This window comes from Apostichopus japonicus, chromosome 17 (assembly GCF_037975245.1).
Source record: "Apostichopus japonicus isolate 1M-3 chromosome 17, ASM3797524v1, whole genome shotgun sequence".
Taxonomy (NCBI): Eukaryota; Metazoa; Echinodermata; class Holothuroidea; order Aspidochirotida; family Stichopodidae; genus Apostichopus; species Apostichopus japonicus.
Window position 1 is genome coordinate 3,462,289 of NC_092577.1, and position 5,454 is coordinate 3,467,742.

A 5,454-nucleotide genomic window follows, 5' to 3' on the forward strand; every position below is an offset into this window, starting at 1 on the left:
ATTTTGCGATCGAGCCCCGAAGATACTGTCTGTTAAGAAGGTGTTGCGACAGTTCCTTGTTGCGAAAATCAAAGTCTTCTTCAGAGGAGCAAATGCATCGAATACGCAACGCTTGACTGTATGGAATATTTCTGGTTCAATGACGTGGATGACAACTGCTTGGTAAGAGGTAGTTGTACTTTTCCGTGGGTATATTGTACAAGTCTATTTCAGTGAGCCATTTTGTAGGGTCACAGTTGTGTCCAGAAAGTGAACAAAATGTCTAAACATATCTGCAGTCACTGAATTTGATAGTCTGATGAAATGAGTTTATGTCATCAATGACAGAGTTTTAGATTTGCTTCAGCATGGGTCCATTTCATTAAGATCTCGTCAATGTAACGTATCTTTGTGTGTGGTTTCAATCATTGTCGAGATTCCCCATAAAGATGTTGGCGAAAGAAGGAGCCACTTTAGTTCCCGTGGCGGTGCCGTGAATCTGGACTGATGTAGTATTTGTTGCCAAACACCAGATTTTTGCTTGTCAAGATGAGTTGTATCAGTTCCGGCAATTCGTTCTCCTTGGATTTTTACCTCGTATCGGTTTGAAGGCTTCATCATCATCGTCATCGTCATCGTCGTCGTCGTCGTCGTCATCGTCGTCGTCATCATCATCGTCATCATCATCATCGTCGTCGTCATCGTCATCGTCATCGCCATCGTGATCGTGATCGTCGTCGTCGTGATCGTGATCGTGATCGTGATCGTCGTCATCGTCATCGTCGTCACCGTCATCGTCGTCGTCGTCGTCGTCGTCGTCATCGTCGTCATCATCATCGTCATCATCATCATCATGATCATGATCATGATCATGATCATCATCATCATGATCATGATCATCATCATCATCATCATGATCATCATCATCATGATCATCATCATCATCATCATCATCATCATCATCATGATCATCATCATCATCATCATCATCATCATCATCATCATCATCATCATCATCATCATCATCATCATCATCATCATCATCATCATCATCATCATCATCATCATCATCATCATCATCATCATCATCATCATCATCATCATCATCATCATCATCATCATCATCATCATCATCATCATCATCATCATCATCATCATCATCATCATCATCATCATCATCATCATCATCATCATCATCATCATCATCATCATCATCATCATCATCATCATCATCATGATCATCATCATCATCATCATCATCATCATCATCATCATCATGCTGTTCGCTGTTCACTGTTCGCTGTTCAGTAGGGGATAGCAGGAGAGAGGTGGCGATCAGAACTGCTGATAGTTAATCTAGCATCACTATTACATTGTGTTATTGACTTTGACCCATATTTTGTGTTTTAATTCTGAATACTAAGAAATGTTGTTATATCGTAGGGTGGACCTTACGAGGGATGGAGTGGGGGACGGTCAAGGTACGGGCATGGTGGGAATACGACAATGCTAAAGTTATAGGTCTTTCGATATCCATGGCTACAAGTATTATTGGCTCAACTTTGTTCCCTCTATACGAGATTTGGCGAAGAGTAGGTCTATATAGCTTTAAATACACGACTGTTTTGTAAATTATTATCCCATTCAATGTTATAGAACGCCATGCGGGACTTTAATGGTCAGTCAAGCAAGTAAACCAAATCAAATTCGCACAAAATAAGGCACTCAGCATGTTACAACCAAAGGTTACATCGTAAATCTTTAGACCCATAAATCTTGCGTATCACCGAGAGACGTCCTGGTGTCTATTGAAACTTCTATTGAACCTTCTATAGACCGCCATATATTCGATTATTCAATTACGAATGGAATGGTCGTGCCCAAAACGGCTTTCAAATAGTACACCGAATAATGTCACGTTGAGATGTCAAATCATGTCAAATTTGGAATTTAGGCATATCAAGTTTAATAGTCTGTCATTATACCGACACAAATTTCTTTGACGTTTTCGATGATGTAATGAGAGATTATTTGTAGGGGTCGGTAAAATTGGTGGAAAGCAAGATTTTATCATTTATATAAGTTCGTATTTATTGCTTAAAAAATTATGAACACATCAATGAAACCGTGCAACTTAGCGATATCATTCCACATTTTTTATATTTATTTTTATATATACATTGTATTATATTTCATTTGATTATGTTCATAAAATGTGGGAGAAAATAATGCTATACATTTAAATACATTGAGGTACAATCGGATACATTAATATGCAGTATCACCAAGAAAGATATGTTGTTAATTGTTAGCGAAGGACAAGGGGAACAGCCCTAGTAAGATTGGTGGTATCAACATACTCCTCACCCACCCCCACCCCCACCCCACTCATCATATCTTAACAAGAAAATGGAAAGGATATCCAATGATTATAAATAGTAAACTGATATTTCTAACTATTTTTTGCCAAAAATCTTCTTGAAAATGAATTTAAACGTTTAGTGAAAATCAAATGTAAATTAAAGATTATTTTGATTTTTTTTCAAGTTCAACTTAAATACTTCAACTCTTCATCAGAAATTACAGTTAGACGACATGCCCAAGTCTTTATAGTACATCTTTATAAAACATTGTCTTAATAAATATCAAAATTAGTGAATATAGTATCGATTTATTACATCTTTGTCTTAAAAATGATATTAATTAAGATTTAACAACACTATAACATTAATTTATTTACTCATCATTAAATCTCTCCTTTTTTAAAATCAAATTCTCTTTTTAAAATAGTATCAACACATGGTTAGAAAATATGTTTTAATGAACACTAAAATTAATTAACTTAATGGTAGCTAATTTATATTTTAACCGTAATGGTTATCATTTCTTATTTAATTATGGTAATTATATTCATTATTTCAACTACTCGATTTTGTTTCATTTCGGTATTTTATAACAAAATTCAAACAAGATAGAGCATCTGCATGCACGAGAATTAAACAGAGTGATCCACTTTCAAACCCAGTGCTCTTACATGGAGACCATAACCGCTGTATAATCATAACGTCATGACTGATCAGCTCTTAACCAGTCCCCTTGCACGGAGACATTGGATATGCATAGTCAAAGGTGTATCACGAGTCCTTTAGAAAGGGAACAGACACTGCACCTGATCTTAGCCAAAAAGGGTAATCGTCATGGTCATCGTCATCGTCATCGCCATCGTCATGGCCATGGTCATCATCGTCATCGTCATCGTCATCGTCGTCGTCGTCGTCATCGTCGTCGTCGTCATCGTCATCGTCATCGTCATCGTCATCGTCATCGTCATCATCATCATCATCATCATCATCATCATCATGATCATCACAGGCTAATCTACTTTAAATTAAGATTTATAAATCACGGTATTAACTTATTATCGATTAAATACCGTATCGTTGTATCTTTACCGTGATGATATATATATTATCCCTTTTCGTTTACTAACACTGGTAATAGCCATTTAATTGTATACATTCTTCACAATATGTACAAAGATAAACGTATGTACAGAAAGAAAACAAAACGCGAAAGAAAAAAAAACATGAACAACTCATGCTCACGTCCAGCCCAACGCCCACTCCCACACCCAGCAACCACGCCCACACCCAAAGACCACGCCCACGCCCAAACACAGAACAATGGTAAAGACATGTTGCATTGACGGTTTGTCATGGCGCACTTGCGTCTCTTTATTTAATACTTTTAATAATTTGAACATTTAAATAATCAATTAGCATAAGAAGTAAAAGAAATCTCTCTTCTTTAATTATGCGTTGAATATTCATAAATTCTTCACAATTTGTACAAAGATAAACGTATGTACAGAAAGAAAACAAAACGCGAAAGAAAAAAAACATGAACAACTCGTGCTCACCTCCAAACCAACGCCCACACACAACGCCCACTCCCACACCAAACGACCACGCCCACACCTAACGACCACGCCCTCGCCCAACCACACGAAAAATAGTAACGGCATATTGATCGCGCAATTTGTTTCTCTAATTCTCTTTACTTAATACTTTTAATAATTAGAACATTTAAATTTATCAATTAGCATAAGAAGTAACAGAAATCTCTCTTCTTTTATTATGTGTTGAATATTCATACATTCTCCACAATTTGTACAACTCATGCTCACGTCCAGCCCAACGCCCACGCCCAACGCCCACTCCCACACTTTACTTAATACTTTTAATAATTTGAACATTTAAAATCATCAATTAGCATAAGAAGTAAAAGAAATCACTCTTCTTTAATTATGCGTTGAATATTCATATACAAACATTATATGCATGGGATCAACATAATTTTATTATTGTTTTTAAACATAGCAAAACAACTTGGCAAGCAAGCATAATTCATACCTTTCATCACATAAAAATACATAAATAATAATCGTGCTATTGAGTGTCAAAAGACAAGGGAAGAATTAATAAAGGTTTGCCTGTTATAATACAGCCTACTTCAGTTACCGTGTAATTTAATATCGGTATGAAAGCTTAATACTTCAATCAAGTTCTATTGTTTGTAGCTAAAAGTCCAGGTGAACTTTTGTGCTTTAAAATTTACGTCTATTTTTTTACTCCAAAATTGGATGCATCCAAAAATGTGAATGTACCACAGGCTGAAACATAAAGGAAAACAAAGCCATTTATTGTCAGTGTGTTACTATGACATGACACCTGTTTGCTTCAAGTTATCTCAAGAACGGTATACATAGAAATTCAACGCAAATTTCGCAAGAATGCTAAGATTAAGTTCTTCGTTAAGATATCAAAAAGAACTTTTGACCTGGACTATCCTTTTAATACAACCCTATAACACAGTTACTGCTTTGTGTTAAGGTAAAATTCACAAAGTACATTTATATTGGTTTCCAGAATCTTTCATGACCTTTAGCTTTCGGTTACATTTAATCTACATAATCGAAGATTTTGATCGTATATGTGCGTTAATGCACATCTCCTGTTTCCCTTGCGGCTTATTAAAACTTGTTATTAACTGCTTGGAAGTTAGGTCTCTATCTCATTTATTTTCATTTTGTCTGTGCAATCTGAAAATACTATGCCTCCCAAGTTTCAAAATGTATAGCTTACAAAAAAGAAAACAAAGAAAAGAAGAGAAGTTAATTTCCTTCAGTTGGTCTTTCAAAATTAGGTTAATTTGTTATTTTTGTTGGTTAATTGTGCGAAGCATAGTGACAAAAAATCTCCCCAAATCTCCCCATAAGCGAGCTAATTTGCACTAATTTGTCAAATCGTTTGAAGGCTAGTGATGGCTGTATCGATATTAGGCCGTGAAGAAGTAGTATAATCTATACACACTGAAACACAGGCAATCGGAAAAAGAAAATTTGAGTGTATGTGAAAAGTGTGTCATTCTATAATCCGAAGTTACATCCCATGGTACGAAATAGCGTGCGCAAAA

General features: G+C 35.8%; 1 protein-coding gene across 1 annotated transcript in view; it reads left to right on the forward strand.

Annotated features, from left to right (window-relative positions):
* LOC139984071 (uncharacterized) overlaps positions 1–5,454 on the forward strand; it is a 76,106-nt gene that overhangs the window by 38,108 nt on the left and 32,544 nt on the right. The window lies entirely within an intron of this gene.